This window comes from Ambystoma mexicanum, chromosome 1p, assembly GCF_040938575.1.
Source record: "Ambystoma mexicanum isolate Mex_15411 chromosome 1p, UKY_AmexF1_1, whole genome shotgun sequence".
NCBI lineage: Eukaryota > Metazoa > Chordata > Amphibia > Caudata > Ambystomatidae > Ambystoma > Ambystoma mexicanum.
The window spans coordinates 1004362011-1004388203 of NC_090921.1; the positions used below are offsets into that span (position 1 = coordinate 1004362011).

The following is a 26193-nucleotide window of genomic DNA, read 5'->3' on the forward strand; positions in this document are numbered from 1 at the left end:
TAGGTAGGTGGTCGAGACTGGAGGAGTGCCTCGGCTAGGTCAGGGGTGATTCTTAGTTTTTTCCAGCACTTGCGTAGGTTCGGAGGCTCAGATGTGCGTATGGGAAGGGGGCTGGGAGAGTGGATGGTGAACGAGAGAATAAAATGATCGGACCAGATGATAGGGGTGGGGGGCTTTAGGTGAATCAGGGTATTGGAGCTAAAGATGGCATCGAGAGTGTGTCCTTTAAAGTGAGTCGGGCCGTTTATGTGGGGTTGGAGATTAATTGCATCTAGACCGTCAAACAGGGCGTGGGTCATAGGGTTGGTGGGGTTGTCGAGCCATATGTTGAAGTCTCCAAGGAGGTTGAAGTTGGGATGATTGATTTGGAGGGAGGCGATGGAGTCACAAAGGTTGTTTGCGAAATGTCTATCGTAGCCAGGAGGCCTGTAGATTATTAGGAAGCTGTGTGAGAGCGACGGGGAGAGGGATAGTTTGACGAGGAGCGATTCACAGGATGGAATGGAGGTTTGGTTGTCCATGATTGTGGCACGGAAGTGAGATTTGAAGACGAATGCTATCCCCCCTCCTCTGGACGGACGGTTCAGTGGGATGCGGCAATAGTCGGGTGGAAAGGCTTCATTAGCGATTGGGCCGAAGTCATCAGAGAACCAGGTTTCAGTGATGAAAACTAGGTCCGGTTTGACAGAGGTGAGGAAGTCAAAGATGCAGTGTCTGTTTTTAGCTACAGAACGCGCGTTAAAAGGATACAGTTTACATCTGCAGGCAGGGTTGGGTTTAGTGCTTGGGTGGGGGGGGGCGGAGAGGCTGGAGGGAGGGGGTTAAGGTTGGTGATGCTAGAGAAAAGTGGGCGAGTAAAGAAGTATTTATGCTTCGGGCGTGGTTGGGTGGTTGCTTGTGATAGGTTGATCGGGTTCGGGGTGGGGGATTTGAGGAAGGGGAGTGGGCGTTTGGGAGTTTCAGTTGCAGTCGAGGAGAAATCGAGGGAGAGGGGTTTCAGGAAAGGAGAGGCCACGGGGGAAGGAGGAGAGTGTGGGAGAGAGGTGCAGGGTCGAGATAGGGGAGGCGACGAGAGCTGAGAGGTTGAGGGGGACCAGGAACGTTTCCTCTTTAGTTTCTTTGCTGTAACTGGTGTGTGAGAGAGGGTAGGGGGGTCAGAGGGGGAGAGGGAAGCGGCTTCGGTTCTTGCTAGTGCAAGGCGTGCAGTTTTTAGGGATGGGAAATGGTGCGGTCGGCCGGTGAAAGTGGTAGGGGTATGGGGGCAAGGAGGGGGTTGGGCGAATGGAGGGTCGGGTGTGCTAGATATGATAGTAAGGAGGGCGGGAGTGGGCACAGTGGGCACTGCTGGCAGGTCGGCGGTGGGGTTTATGGGATGTGTGGTCTTAGGGTGGGTTGCTCACCATCGTGCACCCCTGGCTTGGTGTTTGGAGAGGGTGGTGGCAAGGATTGCGGACGACGTTGGGCTGATATGGGAAGGGGGGGGCGGGAGGGAAGGCGGATCGGGGAATGGAGGTGGTCCACGGGAGTCGTTTCTGACAGGAGTGGGGGGAGTGCCTGCACTCATGATTGGTGCGAGCTTTGGGTTGATTTAGGAGGGTTTCTGATTGTAGTTCAAGGGTTGATGATTAACGCTTTTTTGGGAGACTTTCGGGTTCAACTGGTCGACGACTTATTTGGTGCTTTCTGGATACAATTGGGAATACTTCTAATGCAACTTTTCTTAGAGAGCTGTTGGGAGCAGCTTCTAGATGTAATTGGGATTACTTCAAATTCAGCTTTTCAGGCTATTGGGCGCAACTTCTAAGTGCAGTCAAGTAGACTTCTAATTTCCACTTATCATAGAGGCTAATGGGCGCAGTTTATAAATGCAGTTTGGAACACTTCTAGATGCAGTTAGGAACACTTCTAATTCAACTTTTCCCAGAGAGGCTATTGGGCACAACTTTTAAATGCGATTGGGAGAAACTTCAGGGTGCAATTAGGAACACTTCTAATTCAACTTTTCTCAGAGAGGCTATTGGGCGCAGTTTCAAGATACGATTGCGAGAAACATCTAGGTGCAGTTAGGACCTTCTAATACAACTTTCTTAGAGAGGCTATTGGGTGCAGCTTCTAAATTCAACTTTTCTTAGAGAGGTTATTGGGCGCAACTTCTAAAAGCAATCATGTACACTTCTAGATTCAGCTTTTCTCACAGAGGCTAATGGGCGCAACTTCTGAAAGCAATCATGTACACTTCTAGATTCAACTTTTCTCAGAGAGGCTGTTGGGCGCAACTTCTAAATGAAATCATGTACACTTCTAAGTTGAACTTTTCTTAGAGAGGTTGTTGTGCGCAGCTTCAAGATGCGATTGGGAACACTTGTAGATGCAGTTAGGGATACATATAATTCACCTTTTTCAGACAGGCTATTGGACGCAACTACTAAATGCAATTATGTACACTTCCAAGTTCAACTTTCTCAGAGAGGCTATTGGGCGCAGATCTTAAATGCACTTGTAGATGCAGTTAGGACATTTATAGTTGAGTTTTTTCAGACAGGCTATTTGGGCGCAACTTCTAAATGCAATTGTGTATACTTCTAATACAACTTTTCCCAGGGAGGCTATTGGGCGCGACTTCAAAATGCAATCATGTGCACATCAGATTCAACTTTTCTCTGAGAGGTTATTGGGCGCAGCTTCAAATGCAATTGGGAAAATGTCTAGGTGCAATTATGACACTTCTAATTCAACTTTCTCAGAGAGGCTATTGGGCGCAACTTCTAAATGCAATCATGTACACATCAGATTCAACTATTCTCGGGGAGGCTATTGGGCGCAGTTTCAAGATGCAATCATTTACACATCAGATTCAACTATTCTCAGAGAGGCTATTGGGCGCAACTTCAAAATGCAATCATTTACACATCAGATTCAACTTTCCTCAGAGCGGCTATTGGGCACAGTTTCTGAATGCAATTGGGAACACTTCTAATTCAACTTTTCTTAGGGAGGCTATTGGGCGCAGCTTCAAAAAGCAATCATTTACACATCAGATTCAACTTTTCTCAGAGAGGCTATTGGGCGCAGTTTCTGAATGCAACTGGGAACACTTCTAATTCAACTTTTCTCAGAGAGGCTATTGGGCGCAGTTTCAAAAAGCAATCATTTACACATCTGATTCAACTTTTCTCAGAGAGGCTATTGGGCGCAGTTTCTGAATGCAATTGGGAACACTTCTAATTCAACTTTTTTCAGAGAGGCTATTGGGCGCAACTTCAAAAAGCAATCATTTACACATCAGATTCAACTTTCCTCAGAGAGGCTATTGGGCGCAACTTCAAAATGCAATCATTTACACATCAGATTCAACTTTCCTCAGAGAGGCTATTGGGCGCAGTTTCTGAATGCAATTGGGAACACTTCTAATTCAACTTTTCTCAGAGAGGCTATTGGGCGCAACTTCAAAAAGCAATCATTTACACATCAGATTCAACTTTCCTCAGAGAGGCTATTGGGCGCAGTTTCTGAATGCAACTGGGAACACTTCTAATTCAACTTTTCTCAGAGAGGCTATTGGGCGCAGCTTCAAAAAGCAATCATTTACACATCTGATTCAACTTTTCTCAGAGAGGCTATTGGGCGCAGTTTCAAAGCAATTCTAGATTCGACTTTCACTGTTGGTGCCTTGTTATATCAGTGGTAGGGTAGTATGGCGTGAAGTAATTGCTTCTGTCCCCTTCCTTGCCACACTTACTTATTGTTGGCTTCTTGCTTCACCTGCGGATACCTGCAGATACGATCTGGAGCCGCCACCGTAGGAGCCGTCCTTTGCCTCGTGGTCCTTAGCCTAGGGGGCTGCTCGGGCAGAGGGCTGCCCTGGGAGGGTCGTTAATGGCCAAGGTAGGATGGTGCAGGGACCAATCGGTGCACGGGGGGCGGGACAAGAGGTGGGAGTTGGAGGGACCAGGAAGCAGGGAGCGGGCACGGAGAGGGGAGGGCTGGGAGAAGGAATCAGGAAGCGGGATACTGGCGAGGGAAGGGGCCTACACGGACGATTTCTTCAGGATTTGGCCGCAATTTCACACGATGGCAGGGCTCAGGAGGCACTCACCTCCACCAGCAGTGGAGATGGCAAAGAAGGGGCAGGCCTGTGCAGCCGAAGCTAGGCTCGAGGGCCTAACACACAATGGCCAATCAGAGGAGGTGGGCGGGCACAGGGGAGGGCTGGGAGAAGGAATCAGGAAGCGGGATACTGGCGAGGGAAGGGGCCTACACGGACAATTTCTTCAGGATTTGGCCGCAATTTCACACGATGGCAGGGCTCAGGAGGCACTCACCTGCACCAGCAGTGGAGATGGCAAAGAAGGGGCAGGCCTGTGCAGCCGAAGCTAGGCTCGAGGGCCTAACACACAATGGCCAATCAGAGGAGGTGGGCGGGCACAGGGGAGGGCTGGGAGAAGGAATCAGGAAGCGGGATACTGGCAGGGAAGGGGCCTACACGGACGATTTCTTCAGGATTTGGCCGCAATTTCACACGATGGCAGGGCTCAGGAGGCACTCACCTGCACCAGCAGTGGAGATGGCAAAGAAGGGGCAGGCCTGTGCAGCCGAAGCTAGGCTCGAGGGCCTAACACACAATGGCCAATTAGAGGAGGTGGGCGGGCACAGGGGAGGGCTGGGAGAAGGAATCAGGAAGCGGGATACTGGCGAGGGAAGGGGCCTACACGGACGATTTCTTCAGGATTTGGCCGCAATTTCACACGATGGCAGGGCTCAGGAGGCACTCACCTGCACCAGCAGTGGAGATGGCAAAGAAGGGGCAGGCCTGTGCAGCCGAAGCTAGGCTCGAGGGCCTAACACACAATGGCCAATCAGAGGAGGTGGGCGGGCACAGGGGAGGGCTGGGAGAAGGAATCAGGAAGCGTCAATCACCCAGCAGGATGGCTGTCCGAGGACAGCCAGTCAGCCAATCAGAACTGGTTTAACTCAGACACACCTAGAGACAAAGGACAGGGAAGTTTTGCGACCCTCATTCACTTCCTACCTTTCCAGACACACTGGAGCTTGGGTGGGCTTCAGGGCCAAAGTCTGCCAAAGGCAAAACACACAAAGGACTCAAACCTGATGCAAACAGAGTAAAAGCCCAGAAAAAACGAACTGACAAGAAATGCTAAAAAAGAAGACGGGGAGCCTTTTTGGGAAAATGGTCACCCTTGGGATACAAGGCAGTAAAAAAATAAACCACTGCCACGAGCCAGTCAAGTGAGTTAGTGTAACAAAGTTAAATGAGCAGTGGGATACAGGAGTTACTATGGAACCCCAAAAGAAAAGTTAAGACGGATAGGGGTCATCTTACTATTCTTGGGAACAGTTGTTCAAAGAAAATGTAGTTAAACATTAAGAGACGTCCAGGTGACTTCTCATTAGCACTGCACAAAATGAGCTATGTGTCACAATCCAAAAGCAGATGCCTATGGAGTTTACCAGACTCAATTAACAAGAAGTAACAAGTTACTTACCTGCAACTGTTCTCCAGCATGGGCCTGTCATGGATTCACATGCTCATGAATATTCCCCGTTGTCAGGCAGGGAATCCTCGATAAAGAAAAAAAAATCACTTTCACTTCTGAACGGTCTGCTCCTAACAACCAATCACTGGTCTCTGGTCATACTGCCCCCAGTCAATGACTGCCCTCTACCTAAGCCCCTCCACTGGCAACCATCTTCAGATTTGGTAGCACGTAAAGTGGCAGTAGGACCAAGAGAAGAGCCGCAAAGGGTTAGGCGAGAGGGTTCGCATGTGAATCCATGCCAGACCCATGCTGGAGAACAACAGTTACAGGTAAGTAACTTCTTCCTTCTCCAGCATGGGATCTGGCATGGATTCACATGCTCATGTATAAAGAATACATAGCAGTACACACATGCAACCACAGGAGGTCGCAAGGCTCAACATTAAGCATCTCTTACCTCCTCACCAGGCTCACCTTCAAGCAAACCGGTTGCGCAGCACTGCTTGGCGGACTCTGGACTCCTCCCTGGAATCCCCGTTGACGCAGTAGAACTTCTTTAAGGTGTGTGTCGACCTCCACGTAGCAGCCTTGCAGATGTCCAGCAGGGGAACACCAGACAGGAACACACTAGTTGCAGCGATCGCTCTTGTCGAATGGGCTCTCAGACGGCCAGACAACAGTCGGTTTGCCAACCGGTGACAATGGGTGATGCAGCCGGAGAGCCACCTGGAAATGGAAGCCTTTGAGAGGGCCTTCCCATGGTTCACAGGGCCAAAGTTCACAAAAAGTTGCAACGTCTTCCGAAAAAAATTGTGCGGTCCACTTAGAACTTCAGCGCTCTAGCCACATCCAGCGAGTGCAAAGTCCTCTCAGCCAGTGCCGAAGGCATCGGGAAGAATACAGTTAACACCACAGGCTCGTTTAGATGAAAGTCCGACAGCACCTTGGGCATGAAGGAGGGTTGCGTCCGTAGCACCACCCTCGTCTCGTGGAATGTCAAGTAAGGTGGGTTAGAAGAGGGCCTGGATCTCGCCCACTCGTGTGGAGGTGATGGCCACAAGAAAGGCTGTTTTCCACAGCAAAGATTTCAGTGGCGCATAATGCATAGGCTCGAACGGTGGACCCATGAGCCTAGTCAGCACCACATTGAGCTCCCATGCCTGGGCCGTAGCCTTCACTGGCAGGAACGAACTGAAAAGTCCTTCGATAAACTCCTTGACCAGGCGGTGCAACCATAACAACGATCATCACAGAATTCTGGTGTAGCGGGAGATCACCGCCAGATGAACTTTGATGGAGGCATGAGCCAGCCCTACTTTGGCCAGCGACCGCAAATACGGCAGCACCTGCCGAACCCTAATCCGTAGAGGGTCGATTTTCTGTGCACGGCACCCAACGGCGCACCTCTTCCACTTATGTCCGTAGCATTTCCGTGTAGACGAAGCCCTGGCCTTGGCAAGCATCTCCTTGCAGTCCGCCGGGATATCGTATCCTCCAAAGTCTGGTGCTGCAGGAGCCAGGCCTGCACGTTCAGCCTCTTTCTCTGGTGAGACGAGAAGATCTGCGGCCGCTGGAAGCTTGACTGGAGGGGACGCTGACAAGTCCAGAAGGTCCGGGTACCATATTGTAACGCTCACCTGGTATCCACGGGGACGTCACTCAGCCTGTTCTGACATCTTACGACCACGAACCCTTCCCTGGAGGCTAATTTGACTGGAGGCTGGGCCTGAAACACAGGATTGGTATAGTTTAACTCCCTATTGTCTGTGTGCTTGAACCCCTTCTTCCCCGGGGTCCCACCCTTCCATTTGACCCACAGCTCACCTTGTTTTCTTGGATAGTGTGCTCTCTGTCCTGCTTTCAGCGCAGGGGCGCGTTGATTGATGCAGGCTCGTTGCTGCCTAGATACTTCACTGGCAAGAGTCCGACAGGTAAGTATAATGAGTCTTTTGAACAGTTCTCCAACTTCGTTCCTTTCCTTCCATAGATGATGGCCGGCATCCGGGGATGGTGGCGTGCTGTTGAGATGAGTAGCGCTGAAGGTGAGTGAGAGCGCGATGCACCCCTTTTGTATTTGCATTGAACTGAGTTTAGGTGCCGCAACGTTTCCAGCGTGGATGCCGGTTATGAAGAACAAATGGGTGGCTAAGCGTGGTATGCGGCGCCTCTAGATGTTTCCACGCTAACCTGGAGTGTCTTTTCCCTCTTGCAGATGGATGAGAAGTACCGGAGACAGAGTTCCACCAGAGCGGCTGGGATTCAGTTAAGAGTTTGAAGCTCGTACAGTCTTTAAAAATAAGCGAAGATTTGCAGAATGCTTACTAATGCCTTTTTTCTGTTCTTTTCCCTTAGGAAGCGGCATGCCGGGATGGGAATGACACTGCCGAATATGCCCGCAGAACAGAACAAGCGATGAATGATGGGCAGAAGCGCCGCAAGGTAAGGCTGTTACTAACAGTGTTCTTGTTCTTGCAGGAGCTGAGCGCAGAAGAAAGATGCAGGCCTACTGGAGACCGATCCGAACACGGTGAGTGTCACGCTGCAGGTGCAGAAAACGCAAAGCCTGTTTCTCAGCCTGGGTGTGGCTTAAGCAGTCTCTGGGTATCCCAGGTGTCTCTGGGCTGAACCACACCCAAAAGACTAGACCGCACATGCAGTTCTAGGAACCGAAATATGTGGGGGCATCCATCTTGTCCCCATCAATGCACTTCAAGTCCAATCCCCAATGTTATCCTATGTGAGTGAGTGAGTCTGGTGTCACAAGCACCAAGTCTGACTCCAAGTGGGTCTTTGGAGGAATGGAGAGGCCCTTGAGGGCCATGTAGGTGATCGTGGCCTGGCTCCAGCCGGGCATCTTGGAGGGCTGGGGACACGAGGGTCAGGAATCATGACACATCTGTCTCAGCCACGCCGGTACGATGAGGATCATCATGCACCGGGAACGTCTGAGTTGATTGACTAGTCGAAGAAGAGGAGGGAACGCATATAGGAACAGACCGTCACAGGGAAAGGAGACTGTCTCCCATGCTCCCCGGCTGCGGAAACCTGCTGGTGAACTTCCGGCACTTGGTGTTCGTCGCCGTCACAAACAGATCAATCTGGGGATTGCCCCACAGGCGGAACAGAAGATCCACATGGTCTTGCCGAAGCTCCCACTCGTGACAAGAGCGCAGCTCCCTGCTGAGGGAGTCGGCTATGGTGTTCTTCACTCCTGCCAGATTAAACGGTATGAGGAACCCCCTCCCCCCTGGACAACAGGCCAGTGCCATTGGTCCTGCGGCTCTTTGGAGAGCGCTGGGGATCTGATGCCCCCTTGCTTCCAGATGTAGAACATCACGGTGGTGTTGTCCATGAAGACCCGTACCACCTTGCCCTTGAGGGACGGTAGGAAAGACTTGAGTGCCCAAAACACTGCCCGTAGCGCCAGTACGTTGATATGCAACAACGACTTTTCCGGTAGCCACAGGCCTCTTGCGTGGAGACCTCGGGAGTGCGCACCCCATCCTTCCAGGGAGGCTTCCGTCGTGACAGTCTCCTGATGAGGTGGGGTCTGGAAGTCTGCGCCCGCCGACAGATACGCACGGACCCCCCCACCACTATCACTTGACGGAAACTCTAGTCGAGAGCGATCTTGTCCTCTAAGCTTCCCGATACCTGAATTCAAAGGGCGTTGAGGACCCCATCCGTAGCCTGCACAGCCGGATGAGGTAGATGCATGACATCATGCTGAGGAGGGGCTTGATGGACATCACCCATGCGATCTTCAGGGTCAACAACCATTGTACCTTGCCCAGGATGGCCGCTACCCTCTCCCCCGATGGAGACGCCAGGCACAACACTGTGTTGAGCCGTGACCCCAGAAACAGCTTGTCTTGCAATGGCACCAAGCAGGACTTCGCATAGTTCACCGAGAACCCCAGCTCTGTCAGGAGCTGAACGGTCTTCGCCGTGTGCACGACAGCGATCTCACTCGATTTCGCTCCGATGAGCCAGTCGGCCAGGTAGGGGTAAATGTGGATCCCTTGCAGCCATGCCGCCCTGGAGCTAGGCACTTGGTGAAAACCCTTGGCTCCGACTTCAATCCGAAGGGGAGGGCCTTTAACTGGTAATGTTGCCCTTGAACCACAAAGAGCAGAAACTTGCAGTGCCCCTTGTAAATGGGGATGTGAAAAGTCCAGCGACGATAGAAAGTCCCCTTCTTCCAGCTGTCCTAGCACATGCTGAAAGGGGACCATCCAAAACTTCTGGGATTTGATGTACTTGTTCAGACGGCGGAGGTCTAGGATAAGCGTCCAACCGCCAGTCTTCATCTTGACTAGGAATTACCGAGAGTACACTCCGGAGCCCCAGAGCCTCTTTGGAACAAGCTCTATTGCGCCCTTTTTTAGCATGGCCCGCACCTCCAGCAGAAGCTGAGGGACGTGGCTTTCATGCCTGGCCACTGGTGCTATGCGAGGACACTTTAGTTGGAATTCCAGCGCGTGTCCATGGGCCAGAGCGTTCAGCACCCAACAGTCGGTGGAGATGGTCTTCCACCCGCTGAAGAAGTTGGCCAGCCGGCCTCCCACCGGGGTGCACGGGTGGGGGCCCGACATCGCGGCCTGTTCCGTCTTGCTATGTGTGGAGGCGCTGCCTTGGGGACCTTGGCTGCGACCTCCTCCAGACTTGCTGCGGCCCCTGTAGGCCTCCTGGGCTGAAGAGCGGGATGGTTGATGGTAGGACGAAGCGCCTCCGCCAAAGCCTTTGAAGGAATCTTGGGACTTGCCTCCGGAGGTCCGAAAGTAGGGCCGTTGCTGTAGGAACGTGCCCAAGGCATGGGCCGTCTCGGTATCTGCCTTGATGGCCTGAAGGGACTCGTCCACGGTCTTGCCAAACAAATTGTCCCAGTCGAAATGCATGTCCAACATCCCCGACTGCACCTCCTGGCGGAAATTTGTGGCCCTTAACCACCCTCGCTGACGAAGACAAACGATGTTGCCCATTTGGCGGAATCCCATGTCGGCAATGTCCGTGGCCACTGTAATGGCATGGTCCGAAGCCACCTCGCCCTCCTTCTGCTCTCTTGTCATCGGGAAGAAAGTCCAAGAGGGGAGCGATCTTGAAACAGACTCCCTGTCATAGCGTGCCACAATGACGAGGGCGTTGGCCACCTTGATGGTCGTTGCTGCCTACACGATGACCTGCAGCAGGGCTTCACCGGGCAAACCAACTGTCCAGTAGTTGCAGCAGAGGTCCTCTTCCAGCTCGTCTTCGGTTCTTTCATTCCAGTGGTCGACTCGGCCTTCCAAGCCAAGAGACTCGCCTTTTAAACAGTTTTCTCCATTTAATTCCAGCCTAGCTGCCATTCACCAAGCAGGGTGGCTGTCCTTGCTGGACAGTCAGCCAGCCAATCACGCCAGAGTGCATTCGGGATTCCTAGGAGACCAAGCACAGAGTTTCGGGCACCTCCCTCACTTCCTGCCCACCCCAGACACTCGGACGCCAGAGGGAAAAATCATGGTAGTTTGTTGTAAAACCACTGCCACTAGCCATTCTGAGAGGAAAGGGTAGCATTTGACTGATGCATGAGTATCTAGACATAGGGGATACCAAGTAACCCCTCCATCACTCTATTGTAAGATAGGGTGTGCTGGGTCTAGGAATTTTAAAAGACTAGTAAAGTCAATTTCACTTTACTTACTCTGGGAAACAGTAGTTTATCCCAGAGAAGGTATTTAAACCTTGGGAAAGCCTGAAAGGCTTCCCTGTGTCACTGCACTGAGGGTGCTGTGTAACACATGAAAAGATGATGCCTATGGAGTTGTCTAAAACTCCATAACCAAAGAACACGAGTAAAAATTATATGAAGTACCCTTTGGGAACACCACACACAATTAAGACTACAAGTGACAGTACAAATTAACCTTTGGTACAAGCCTGTACTACACAGTTAAAGTGGTAGCGATGGCTGAGCAGCCAGACATATCTCAAGTTAAGTGAGCAGTATCAAATAGTTACACAAAGGACAGCAATAACCATGGTTCAGGCAAACACTGACACAAGGTTTTCAAGTAAAAGAATATACATTTATTTTACTCTTCAGTTGTATAACATTACACCATTATAAGCAGTTTAAAAAAAATCACACTCTTAATACACCACACAACTTCCCTTAAATTCCAGACAAATTAAGATCACAAAATGAAGTGGGAGCAAAATGGTACTCCAGCAATTTAAAAGGGAGGGAAAGACAAAGTTAATTGATATTGAACCACACCAACAAGTACTAAGGGCAATTGAGCAAAAAGAACTACAGTGAAATAATCAAGTAGAAAAGGCTTAGGGCCAAAGTCAATGGGTCAAAAGTCTTGTGCTCAAGATCACAAGGTTCAGGGTAGTTCTCGGTAAAGTTCGTGTAACGGATTCCAGACGAGGTTTGTTGGCAGAAAAGTTAGTTCAAAGAGAAGAGAAGAACAAGCCCTCGGATTGGAGAAAGATTTCAAACACTTTCACCGCAGTTGAACGAAAACGAACAACCGGATTTGCACAGTACCTTAAAATGGAAAAGAAGCTGTAGCTGAGGCGTACGTTCCTGGTAGTTCCTGCAGGCTCACGGTTCCAGATGAGAATGTCGGACTGACAAGAAGTAGGAAGACTGGAGGGTCCTGCACTACCCAAGGAAGAAACCAGCAGCAGAGCAAAGCAACGAATAAAAGGTACGCTCCTTAAAACCCAAGCAGGGTCCGACCTTCCTGGCTATCCAGCCCACTCTAGCTCTGTACAGCGAATTTGACCAGAGGAGGGGTCCAGGCTTGCAGTTTGGGCGAACTGGTTGGTCCCACCAGTTCAAGGGAAGAAGTTTCCTGGAGGATCTTCTCTGTCAGATTCTGAAGATTCGGACCTGCAGCAGGGCTTCACAGGGCCGTCCAGTCGTTGTAGGGGTCCTCTTCCATCAGCTCCTCGTTGGTTCTTTCTTTCCAGTGGCGACTCTGCCTTTCCAGTCCCAGAGACCTGCTTTGTATGCAGCTTTCCCCCATTCATACAGCCTGGCTGTCAATCACACAGCAGGGTGGCTGTCCTGGCAAGGACAGTCCCCCAGCCAAACAAACAGGAGTGCGACTTGGGTTACCAAGGGAACCCATGGCAGGGGTCTTAAGACCCCTCCCCTCACATCCTGCCTACCCAGACTTTCAGGCACCTTAAGGAGGGCTTCTGTGCAGAAGCCCGCAAAAAGACGGCGAACAAAGGAATCAACCCCGGTTTGGCGCGCAGAGTAAAACACGACAAAGACTTTGACAAAAAGAAATGGCAAATAAACCCAGCCGGAGCCAAAATAAAATGTATTTGGTCAAGCGGGTTTATGTTTGAGGCTAATATAATAGTCTAAAACAATACCATGGTTATATAAGATGTAACCGCGGTAGAAAAATTAGGGTAGTTACCACTGCCACCAGCCAAGTCTTGATGAAATGGAGCGAAACAGTGCTCCAAGAGAAACAGACAAAAAGGGATTCGAATTAACCCTTTCCAATACTCCTTGTAAGATCGGGTGAACTGGGTCTGTGGTTTAAAGAGACTACATAAAGTTAATGGCAACTTTACATGTTTCTGGGAGTCCCAGAAAATTTTTGTCACTGGGAAGTCTAAAAGACAACCCTGTGTCACTGCACTGAAGGTGCTGTGTAACACACATACACATGAAGCTCATGGAGTAGGTGAGGCTCCAGAGCCAAGATCACACAAATGGTAAAGACACACACAGCAAAACACACACTCTTACTAGGTGAAAAAAATAAACCCCAGAAATCCAGCAAAGCTGCTGAGGGACTCATTAGGTAAGGGAAATCAGCCATTTATGAGAATTCTCCCTAACATAAAACACACATCAAAATACATGAGTGGGAAAAATGGTCACTCTCTCCAGGTAAATAAGTCCTCAAAATCCAGCAAAGTTGCTGGGGGGTCTCGAAGGTGAAGGGAATTAGCACATTTTTGAGAATTGTCCCCAACACATGTGAACACAGGGAGGATATATTAATGAGGGCACAGGAGAGGGTGTTGGGTTGTGGAAGTGGCGGTTGGGGCTCGGTGAGTAAGGGTTCCTGTAGGATGTGTGAGGAGAGGATTGTGGAGGTGAGCGCGGTGTTTGAGGAGATGGTGGAGGGCATGTGTGAGCACATAGGGGTTTATTTCTGTCTGGACCACAGCATGGGAAGTCAGTCACAGTAGGAATGCATGAGCGTAGAAGCTCATGTCTAGGAAGGGCTAGGCAGGGAGACGCCCTGATGGCGGCATGGAGAGAGTAGGAGGGCTTGGCAGGTGTGGAACTAATTTGCATGGAGGAGCAATGCATGGAGGACTGGTTACGTGGAGCAGCGTGGAGGCTCGTCTTGCTAGGTCTAGCGCTATTGGGGCGATTGCTGGGGCTCCTAGGGCATGTGGGAGATGGGAGCAGCAATGGGCGTAGAGGTGGGTTCAGTGTGCTTACCTACAGCTCACATCTTCCTATGAGAAGCCCGACTGCTCTGCCACTCTACCAAGGTTCCTTGACCTTGTATAGGGACCTGTATACCAAAGCGACAGTTTTATGAAGTCTTACCTCAAGGAAAACTCCCCTAACAGTGCAAGCTAGGATTCCCCAAAGGTTCGAGGCAAAACACTCCTGCATGGGTGCCAAGGTTTGAGCTGGACAGTCCACTGGATGTCTCAGGGACATTGCCGAACAAGCTCTTTGTTAGGGAGAATTCTCAGAAATGTGCTCATTTCCTTCACCTTAGCTGGATTTTGAGGACTTGATCTGTTACCTGAAGAAAGTGTGAGCCTTTTTTCCCCACTCTATGCATTTTGATGTGTGTTTTACTCTTGTGTTCTTTGATTATGGAGTTTTAGACAACTCCATAATCATCTTTTCATGTGCGTTACCCAGCACGCTCAGTGAAGTAACACAGAGAAGCCTTTCTAGGCTGTCCCAACGTTTAAATACCTTCTCTGGGATAAACTATTGTTTCCCAGTGAATGTAAAGTTACATTTACTTTACTAGTCTTTTTAAATTCCTAGACCCAGCACACACCATCTTACAATAGAGTGCTGGAGGGGTTACCTAGTATCCAGTTTCTAGAAACTCATGTAGCAGTCAAATGCTACCCTTTCCTCTCGAAATGGCTGGTGGCAGCAGTTTTACAACTACATACCATGATTTTTCCCGACCGCGAACACTGGTAGCTAAAAATCGCGAGAGCCATGTTTTTCAAGATGGCACCTTAAGCAAATTTGTTTAAATAGGGCCTGGTTTTCTTTTTTCACCATTTCTTTTTGGAAAGGTCCTACTAGAGTGTCTCTGGGCGCCAATCTAGGTTTGGTCCCTTTGTTTCTATGCCTTTGGCAGGCTGCAGGACTGAAGACCGCCTCTGCCGTCTGAGTGTCTGGGGAGGGCAGGAAGTGAGGGAGGTGCCAGAAACTCTGTGCTTAGTATCCTAGGAGACCCAAATGCACTCTGGTGTGATTGGCTGGCTGACTGTCCGGCAAGGACAGCCACCCTGCTGGGTGAGTGGCAGCTAGGCTGGAATGAATGGGAGAAAACGGTTTAAAAAGGTGAGTCTCTTGGCTTGGAAGGCAGAGTCGACCACTGGAACGAAAGAACCGAAGACGAGCTGTAAGAGGACGGCGGCTGCAACTCCTGGACCGTTGGTTTGCCCGGTGAAGCCCTGCTGCAGGTCCGAAACGCCAAGTTCACCTCGACAGAGAAACCCCTTCAAGGATGACTTCTTCCTTTGAGTTGGTAGGACCAATCAACTCGTAAGCCACCTGGACACCATTCTCGGAGCTGGTTAGGATTAACCAGGGAGAAGGACACCAGCTGGTGTGCTTGAACAGCAACCGAAAATTTGCCAATTTGCCAGCTTTGTGATCTGTCCCTTGCAGGAGTCCCCCAACGTCCTCCCTCTTGTCCCCACGACTGAGGCTCAGGAACAGCGAGATCTGCAGGAACTCAGCACCATCCAGATAACTATGGGCACATTTCACTTTTTCTCTCGCCGTAATTACAGCGCTATATGAACGCGCTATGGGCAGCATTTTGTTTGAGTTGCACCCATTGCTCTGCACCCGACTGTGCCACACCGCCTGTCCTGCCTGTATGTCCTTGCACCATGTTATGCTTTCATCATGGCAGCCTGAGCCCTCTCTACTAGGGAGGCAGTGTCGTTTGGGGCACCTTCCTCCATCCTGCTCCCGGATTGGTGTGAGAGTCAACATTTCCAGACCAACGAGGGACCGGCAGTCTTTTGCCGGCCCAGTCATTCCAAGGCCCATTTCTAAGGCTCCCATCAGCTTCCATGTCTGCTTTACAGCCACAACATCACTGAAGCTGCTACCCCTGGACTATTGGACTGCCATGACTCTCACCATATTCATTTTGGGTTAGTTCCCTCCTTGATTTACATGTACTTCCTTCTCTGAGGGTACTCTGAACTCTCCCTGTTATGTACTCATTTGAAGCTTTATCTATACTCGCCTCTTCCATCCTGAATTACTGGTCTCCCATTTAACTTGAATATCAAACTAGGGTCCATTTTTGCATTTAGTTGAAAGTCAAACTTGGGTGTATTTTTGCATCCAACTTTGCCCATTGATTGTTACCTGCTAGCCCAGTGACTGTTCAATACTGCTTCACTTGTTTACTCCTCCCTCTGCCTCCTCTCTTTTCCACTCATGGTGCTTTTTTTGTTTCAAACCCCCCCCCCTCCCCCCCATCTACTCCAACTGCTTCCCTATCAACTATCCTTCCCTTCTCACAAAGTCTGAAAAAATAAATTTAAAAAGGATATCTTGGCCTCCAACCCTAGTTCCCTATCGCTGATCCATATACCAGCGCCTTGTCCAGACAGACCCTCTGTCAGGATTCCATGGCACATTTCCACATTTTCAAGGAGACATTACACTAAAAAAAATCTTCATTTAGGAGATTTCATCATCACTTATATATGTAGGAGTAATGGTTGAGTGATGTTTGGGTGTTGGTTCTGAAGTTAACATCTTATTATTTACATAAGTTTCCTTAATGTTAAATTATTCAGGTAGTGCCTAGTTTCCCAAGCCAAGATGGAGGGTCAGTTCCACAACAGTGATTGGAGGAGAAGTGCTGTGAGGTAGTTTGGAACATTCACCAAGATTCTAAACTGCCTTTCATTCCAGTTCCCTTAGAGGAAGGTTGCAGTTATTTTAGCTCTGAAAACATTTATCATTAGGAATCTATAGTAACAGCGTGTTAAGACCAAACTACAGAGAAGAAATCATCAGCTTCTTATAGAGTCAAGATCATCACAGATGAAGCAAGCCAAGTCAAATGTTGGAATAACTCCTTTATTGTTACTAAGTGACTTTAATTTATCAACAATTGTCAAGTCAAAAAGTTATCCTGCTAAGTATTTAAAAACTGAAATTTTATGAGGACATGAACTTCTTTATGCTCTTTTGCTCGTGTCGTTTTTTCTGAGAAGTTAACATTAATTTTATTGTATTTGCGGCTGCATTTACATTTTTTCTTCATTAGAGTTTTTACAATATCTTAATTTATATATGTGTGTTTAGCGTGAGCAGATTCTGCCAGTGTTTAAATTAATGTTCTCTCGTGTTTAACATTACTAACTTGTTGCGCATCTATAATTATATTTATTAGTGTGCGCGTGTATCTCGTAACAGATAACTTTAAAGTAAAGGACCCGCTAACGTAATCGTGCGTGCGTCCTATTTGTGCTTCTTCACCCCCCGATAGTGACGTATGCATATTTTTGTGCGCTTCGTAGCATTGAAATTTATTTGAAGGCGATTTATCGGTATCGTCGTGTTTTTTCTTAGTTCTTGGTGAGCGCGGGTTTTTTCTACATCTTCGCGCGGTCCAGGAGTCATCTCACCTCGGTCCAGAATGCGCGGTTCATCTTCTACGTGCGCGGTTTCGTGGGCGTCGTTTCAATCCAAGAGCACTGCAACATTGCCGATGCGCGTGTCTTCATCTGTGTAGAAGGTACGTGTTACGCTACTTATGGATGGCAATTGTAGCGTCACTCATCATTTTAAAAGCGAAGTGAACTATTTTAATCTAAATATTAAGAGATCCATCTTCAGAGAATCGACTACAAAAGGAATACAAATAAGAACTTTTCAAATTTGTTTAAAACTTATTCAAGAAACAGAAAAGCTTCTTAAAATGATTATTTGAACTATTCTTCAGACAAGTTAATTCTTTACAACATGTTAAGAGCTATGAGACTATGAATTTGAGAAGACTGCAGAGAAGAAATAGTTAAGAAGATAAATACTAAAATAATAATATATAATTAAGCCGATCAGCAATCGAGCATAGGCTACAGGTATTTACATTTATTTTGATAAAATATATATAAACATACTAGTAGTTAAAATCAGAATAGAGTAATATTAATAGTGTATCATTTGTGTTTAGATTTTCACAGACACTGAGGAACCATATTTCCAGTAATCCAGTTCCAGACGATTAATCAGTTGTCGAGTGATCAACATTGAAAACCAGTGAAGATCTGCTTTTGTTTTGTTCTCCATTCCCCTTTCCCCTTGGGTTTGCCAGTTTGATAATTATATCTTTTTTGAGATTGAGCCGGCATACTTGGGGGGTCTGGTGGGCCAGCATCACTCCTGCAGGAAGATTCAAGACTGGACCTTGACACCCTCATCAACATCCTCTTTGTTGTTCCTACGCCAGATCTATGGACCCCCAACATGCTCTGTGCTTTGCCCAGTCTCCTCCTCTCCCATTAATGGTGGCACTCGCTGGGATGTCCTCATGGTTTCTTTCGACTCCTCCAGAGTCATCCTTAATGTCTACCTTAATGGCACTGTCATGGTCCAACCCCCCCCCCCCCCCCGAAAATAAATTTGCGGTAAAAAACCATGCGATGAAAAGTCCCGCGATCAAAGGACGGTATACCGGTCCAAGGTCCTCAGGCCAATCTCCTCCTCTTCGATTAGCGTTTCCCTCGCCTCATCAACTTCCTCTCATCTCCAGCCATCCCTTCCTCCTACTCCTTGGCTACCTTGCCCACTTTTTCCTCCTCCTCTGCCACTCTTCAGGCTACCTCCACAACTCTGCAGGGCATATCTCTGATTTGTACCCATCCCCGGAAGGTCTTTAAGGCTGGCAAACTTCTTCATCTTGACACTCTCAACTCTCGCTCGGCTGTCAAACACTCCTCTGACACCTGCCACCTACTTGAAGAACTGGACCTTGATGTCCTCAGTCTTACCGAGACATGGTTCAAGGACAGCTCTGTCACAAGCTTTGACACTTTTCTGCAGGCTCTCAATCTCTCCTAGCCACTCTCTTACTGTTGCTACTCTCTACCGGCCACCAGGGCAAATCGCCTCATTTCTCTCAGAGTGGGCTGACCTCTCCTCCTCCCTCCTGACCTCAACCACTCAACTCCTCCTCCTTGGTGACCTCATCATCCACCTCGATTCTCCCTGTCCCACATCTCTGCTCTTTCGCAACCTCCGATTCCCTCGCCCTCTCCATCCTCCCCTCTGGCCCAACGCACTCTGCAGGACACACTTGATGTCTTGATCTCCCCTGGCCTCCCCCTCTGTATCCCTCTGACCACTCCTCTCTCCTGGAGCGACCACTGCCTCCTCTCCTCCCATCTCACTCTCTTCCCCCCAAGCCAGCCCCACCCAAACACTGGCACTGGCACTTACTTTCTCGGACATCCGACCTATGAAGCGTGTGTCCGCTGAGGCTTTCGCTGCCACCTTCTATCCCCCTCCTCCTCTGGCTGACTCACATCCAGACACAACCTAGTCCCTTCTCTACTCTTCTATCTCTGATACTCTTGATGCTCTTGCCCCTGTCATGTGGATCCGCTTGAAGTCCAAAGCCAAGTGCAATTCTTGGTATGACCCAGACCTAGCTACACTTAAACGTAAGTGTAGGGCGGCTGAGAGGAAATGGAGAGCTTCCTGCTCATCCTCTGACGAACTGGCCTGTTGCTTGCTCCAAAGGCAATACAGACTTCTCTGTCCGCACTAAGAAGAGCTCACATTAAAGCCTGTGTCTTTGCGGCATCTAACAACTCGGCCGAACTCTTTAAAATCTGCGAGGAGCTTGCCCTTCGGCAGACTCCACCCCTCCTCCTGCCTCCCAGGCTCTCTGCAATGCCCTATTTTCTCCACTGACAAGGTCACTAGACAGTCAGATCTATGAAAGCCTAGTCAAAAACAGGTTCTTCCCTGCTCCTCTAAAACCATCAAGGACCACATTGACACCCTTGCTCCGGCCCTTGCGGATTTCTGCAATCACTCCTTTGCCTCAGGATCCTTCCCCTCCCTTCTGAAGCACTCAATTGGGCATCCTCTTCTCAAGAAACCCACAGCTGATCCTTCCTGTTAGGCTAACTAGCGCCCAATTTCCATTACCCCCCCTTTCTGGGCAAACTCCTGGAAATACTGGCCATCTCTCAGCTCAACCTTCATTCAGATTTGGTTGGCTGTCTCCATGACCACTAGTCTGGCTTCAGAGCGGCCAGAAGCACGGAAACTGCTCTCCTGAACCTCCGTGAAGATCTGCTCTCCATACTGGACTCAAACATTTCCTCTGTGCTCATCCTTCTTGATGTCTCTTCTGCCTTTGACAAAGTCAACCACACCATCTTGCTCAACCGTCTCAGTAATAGCCTGGGTATCACTGGTCAGGCTCTGGCCTGGCGGACGTCTTTACTTTCTGATCGACCCCCTTCAGGACCAACTGGGGTCCTTCCGATCATCCATCTTCCTCTCTACCTGTGGGGTTCCCCGGGTGTCTAACCTCTCACCCTGGCTCTTCAACCAATACCGGGCAACTCTCGCCTACTGCATTGCCATTTTCTGCTCAAATTTCCAGTGCTACACTGATGTCAACTCATTTTCTGGCTGCCCTCGGCCACCTCCTCTCCCGCTCTCATCTCTGACTGCCTAACTGCGATTCAAGATTGGTGTGCCGCCAATGCTCTTTGTCTGAATGCCAGCAAGACTGAGATCCTCCTCATCGGCACACCATCTCCATCCCTTTCCCTCACTCTCTGGCTGGCCTCCCTTGGCCCTCCTCATACCCCTACCAGCGAGGTTAAGAAGCTCAGGGTCATCTTTGACGCCACACTTTCCTTCTCCGCCCATATCTCTGAGGTCTCTAAAAAGTCAAACTTTCTACTGCACCTCCTCAGAGGTATTATGCCTTTCCTCTCCTTCCCTCAGAAGCGCACTGTCTCCCAAGCTTTGGTTCTCTCTAGGTTGGACTATTGTAACAGCCTCTTTCCAAATCTACCTGCCTCGATTCTCCGCAACTTATCCAGAACAGGACTGCGAGACTTGTGCTCAAGCCCTGGGACCGTATCTCTCCAGCTCTGAAATCTCTCCATTGGCTCCAGGTGGATGCAAGGATTACATTTAAAACCCTCTGCATTGTCCACAAGGCTTTCTGGGGCCTGGGTCCAAAATACCTTCAGCTATCCCTCTGCAAATAGCTCCCCTCTCAAGCTCTTCACTCCTCTACCTCCAACTCCCTCCGGGTGAATAGTTTTTCAAATAAACGAGCTGGGGGTAGATCTCCATCTTCGACTGGAGCCTCCCTCTGGAACAGCCTCCCTACCACCCTAAAACTTGAGGAGAACCATCTCCGGTTCCAGAAGCAACTCGAGACCTGCCTTCACTCCCCCTTTCCCTTGCTCTGTCTTGGCACTGTGCACCTGGTCACCCTCTGTCCCCTGGGCCCAGGAACCTGCTCACCCTGCCACCCTCCTGGACACCCCTGGCACTGGGGACTGTATCTGTACCCTTAAAGTCCCGCCCCCTCATTTTCTTTTTTCTGCACTTATCAGACTTACCCAGTCTGCTGCCCTAAACACAGAACATGCCACTTGCTGTCTGCAATACTACTGTTTATTGCCTCTATTTTCAAATTATTTTATTTATTATTAATCTGCTCTCCTCTGAGCCGCACTTTCCACTCTTCCCCCTTCCATGCACTTTTTCCCCTTTCTCATGCACTTGCGCATTATCAATGTCACTCTCTTCCAGAGAGAAGATCTGCGTCCGTCGACAGTTTGACTGGTGAGGACGCGGACAAGTTCAGAAGGTCCGGGAACCAGATCTGTCTCGCCCACCTCAGTGCAACGAGGATCATCCTGCACCGGGACCTCTTGAGTTGGTTGATGAGCCTGAGCAGCAACGGCAAAGGAGAGAACGCATACAGGAACAGGCCATCCCAGGGGAACGAGAAAGCATCGCCCATGCTCCTCGGCTGGGGGAACCTGCTGGCGAACCTCTGGCATTTGGAGTTCGCCGCCGTCGCGAACAGGTCGATTTGAGGTTTGCCCCATCGCCGGAAGAGTTGATCCACTTGATCCTGGTGTAGTTCCCACTCGTGGCACGAGCGCAGCTCCCTGCTGAGTGAGTCAGCTATGGTGTTTTTTTATCCCTGCTAGATGAAAAGGCACCAGAAACATCCCCTGGGCAACGGACCAGTGCCACAGATCCTGGGCTTCCATGGACAGGGCTGGGGATCTGGTTCCTCCCTGCTTCCGGATGTAGAACATTGTGGTGGTGTTGTCGGTGAAGATCCTCACCACCTTGCCCTTGAGGGACGGGAGGAATGACTTGAGGGCCCAGAACACCGCTCGGAGCTCCAGTATGTTGATGTGGAGCGGCCTCTCCTCCGGGAGCCATAGGCCTCTCGCGTGAAGATCTCCGGTGTGCGCTCCCCACCCCTCCAGGGAGGCATCCGTCGTCACAGTCGCCTGGTATGCTGGGGTCTGAAAGTCAGCGCCGCCGCGAGATGCGCGCGGGTGCCCCACCATCGGATTGCCTGGCAGAATACTTCGTTGAGCGAGATCTTGTCCTCGAAGCTGCCCGTCGCTTGCATCCAACGGGCGTCGAGGAACTCCTGCAGAGGGTGCATTCGAAGTCTGCACAGGCGCACCAGATAGATGCACGAGGACATCATCCAGAGCAGGGACTTGATGGACCTCACTCTGGCCTCGTCCGTGGCCAGCAGACGCTGTACCTTGCCCAGGATGGCCTGCGTTCTTTCCTCCGACGGCGAGGCCAATCGCGCCACTGTATCGAGCTTGGCTCCCAGAAACACTGCGACCTACGACGGAACGAGGTGGGATTTGGGGAAGTTGATGGAGAATCCCAGGTCCGTGAGCAGCTGGACGGTCTTTGCTGTGTGTTCGACAGAGTTCCCTTGTCCCTGCTCGGATGAGCCAGTCGTCCAGGTAGGGGTAGACGTGGGTCCCCTGCAGGCGCAGCCGCGCCACTACTGGTGCTAGGCACTTGGTGAACACCCTGGGCGCAGACTTCAATCCGAGCGGGAGGGCCTTGAACTGGTAGTGCCGTCAATGGACTACGAACATGAGAAACTCAGTGATCCTTTAGGATGGGGATGTGAAATTACGCATCCTCCAAATCCAACAACGATAGGAAGTTGCCTTCCTCCAGCTGGCCCAGCACGTGCTGGAGGGTGACCATCCGGAACTTCTGTGCCTTGATGTATTTGTTTAGCCGATGCAGGTCCAGGATGGGACGCCAACCTCCTGTCTTCTTCCCGAGGAGGAAGTATCTTGAGTATACTCCGGACCCTCGGAGCCTCTTTGGGACGAGCTCGATGGCTCCTTTCTTGAGCATCGCCCTTACCTCTAACAGCAGTTGAGGGATGTGGTTTTCCTTCCTGGCCACTGGAGGTATTCGGGGCAACTTCTTTAGGAATTCCAGAGTGTGCCCGTGGGCCAGTGCATCCAGCACCCAACGGTCGGTGGAGATGGACTCCCACACGCTGATGAACTTTGCCAGCCGGCCTCCCACCGGGGTGCTTCGGTGGTGGCCTGACGCAACGGCCGGTTCAGTCTTGTTTGGAAGCAGCCTTGCCTGCTTGGCCTCCCCGGGCGACGACGGCGAGATTCACCTGACTTGCCTCGTCCCCTGTAGGCTTCTTGCGATGAGGAACGGGTTGACGGTAGGTCGAGGAGCCGCCGCCGAATCATTTGGAGGCACCTTGCTTGCCTCCGGAGTTCCGAAAGGGCGGCCGCCATTGCTGCAGAACTCCCAAGGCCCGAGCCGTCTCCGTGTCGGCCTTGATGGCCTGCAGCGTTTCCAAACAGATTGTTCCCGTCGAAGGGCATGTCCAAAACCTTGGCTTGCACGTCCTGGTGGAAATCCGTAGCCTTGAGCCACCCCCGCCGTCAAAGGCAAACGTTGTTGCCCAACTGGCGGAAACCGGTGTCGGCAATGTCCGTGGCCAGAGTTATGGCGTGGTCCGAAGCCACCTCACCCTCCTGTAGTATCGCCAGGGTCTCTGCCCTCTTGTCGTCCGGGAGGAAGTCCAACAGGGGGCGCTCTTGTACCACAATTCCCTGTCGTATCGGCCCACAATCGCTAGGGCGTTGGCCGCCTTAATCGTCGTCGCCGACGAGATGACTCATCGTCCCATTGCGTCCAGCTTCTTTCCCTCGCCAACCGGTGGGGAAGTTGAAGATGAAGCCGATGCCCCCCCCCCATCCCCGCTTTCTTCTTGGCCGCTGCAGAGATGACCGAATCCGGGGTCGGCTGTGCCCTAAGGAACAATGGGGCAGCGTCGGGGACCCAGTACTTCTTCTCGTACCGGTCCTTCTTGGCAGGTGTCGTGGACAGTTTCTTGAGGAGGGCAAGTCCCTCGTCCCAGATGTCATCCAGCAACGGCACCGCGAGGACCGTCTTCTTCTTGGCCTCGCACCGTTGGTAGAGGAAGCCTTCCTTCTTTTCTTAGGGGCAGAGCTGAAAAGGCTTGGATGCCCCAGCAATCATGGCGTGGAAGGAGCCAATATCGTCGGGCGGGGACGCCCGGAAGGTCAGTCCCGTCGTCACTGCCGTCGTCATCCGTCCCCGTCGTGGCTGTGTGTGTTCCTGTGTTGTCCCTCGGGATCGGGGAAGGCAACAAAGGCTGAGAAGGCCATGAGGGCTGAAGGGGCACTGGATGAATTCTCCTCTTGTTTGGAGGGCTTCCCGACGGACCCGGTTCAGCCAGGTCGTCCGTCGGGGGTAGGGCAGTCTTGTCCTCGTCTCCGTGCATAAGGCTTGGATTGCCGTCAAAATGGCCGCAGAGTTGTCCTGCGGCTCGGGCTGCGACGGGCACGATGATTGCTCCTCATCCACGGGAACCTAGTCGTCGTTGCCACCCTCTCTCTCGTCGCGATTCCTCCCGTGGGACCTGGCCTCTTCCAAATTCTCAGTCAGTTCCTCCTCAGAGGTTGTGTCCGTAATGGTCACCGCCCCCCCCCCCCTCTTTTTCCACCGGGGTCTTCACGGGGGTCTACTCGATGGGCTTAAAAGTGGATTCCCTCCGCAGAGGCAGGGAAACTCTGGGCCCCGAGGTCGCCTCCACTGGGGTAGGCTCCACAGGCTTCTCCAGGGCCGCTGCGACTCCCTCGATAGAGGCCTTAGCCGGGTGAATCAAGGCCTTCACCACCTTGGGCGCGCTTGAGGCCTTCACCTTAGGGGGAGGGTCACTGCCTCACTCCCCTTCGAGATCGACTAGGGCCTCTCCAGAAGCTTAGCCGGGTTCTCATATTTTCTCTTCCCCCGAGCCAGAGTGTTGGCTCGTGGTTGATGGCGTCGGTGAAGGTGCGCGCTGCCTGGCAGCCGCGGAGCCGGACCGTTCGGCGCTCCCGGTGCCCGCGGACTCGCTGTGCTTTGCCTTCGGTTTGGCCCCCGTCACCGGGGCGCCCTCACAGGACTTAGAAGCCCGCTCGGACTACTACTTCTCACCTGCTGGGCTCTTACCATCCAGCCAGTTGGAGAGACGGGTCCGACGATGCCTCATAGTCCGATCCGACATGTTCATGCAAAACGCACAGTCCTTCTCCACGTGCGTTTTGTCCTCGTGGAGGCAGTAAAGGCATTTCGAATGCTCGTCCTCTAACACATTTTGTAGGTTGCATCCCGGGCAGATCCTGAACAGTTTGCCGGGAGTCGAGCTTCCCATCTCCTGGGCCATGGTCTTCTCGTCCGCGAAGTAGGCCTCAGAAACTTCTGGAATCCTCCAAGAAGCGCATCTCGACGAAAACTTCACCCTTGAGGGGCGTAGATAAATCCGAAACGGGTCCCCGTTGAGCGGAAGTAGAAACGGTGGAGCGTGAGGCTCGATTAAACCGAAAAATGAGATAAATCTCTTTGAAAAAGCACAAAACGCAGTAAAAGCTCGAGAACTATAGCACGAGGACTCCCAACACTTGAACGTGCGGTAAAAATCTGAGGATGGCTGCCAGGGGTGGGGCTTAGGGAGGGGGCAGTCATTGGCTGGGGGCAGTATGACCCAGAGACCAGTGACTGGTTACTACTAAGAAAGACATATCAGAAACGAAACTGATACTAATTTTATTCTTTACCGAGGATTCCCAGCCTGACGACGGGGAATATTCATGAGCATGTGAATCCATGCCAGACCCCGTGCTGGAGAAAGGACACAGATATGATTTTAAAAAAGGCTTTCAAAACCGGTGCTATTATAAAATGCAATCCTAATCAGAGCAAAGCAAGCACTGGATGTAAACTACATTGTATGCTAGTGCAGTAGATATGTAGATGTACAGACAGGATGAAACTATTGATCACTACTTTGCCTAAACATCTAGTGAGCATATGTATTCATTGTGTAAGAGGAATGAAAGTAAGAGACTAAGC

General features: G+C 50.9%; 1 protein-coding gene across 3 annotated transcripts in view; it reads right to left on the minus strand.

Annotated features, from left to right (window-relative positions):
- Window positions 1-26193, minus strand: part of SF3B3 (splicing factor 3b subunit 3) — a 702426-nt gene that overhangs the window by 491842 nt on the left and 184391 nt on the right. The gene's annotated exons all lie outside the window — the stretch shown is intronic.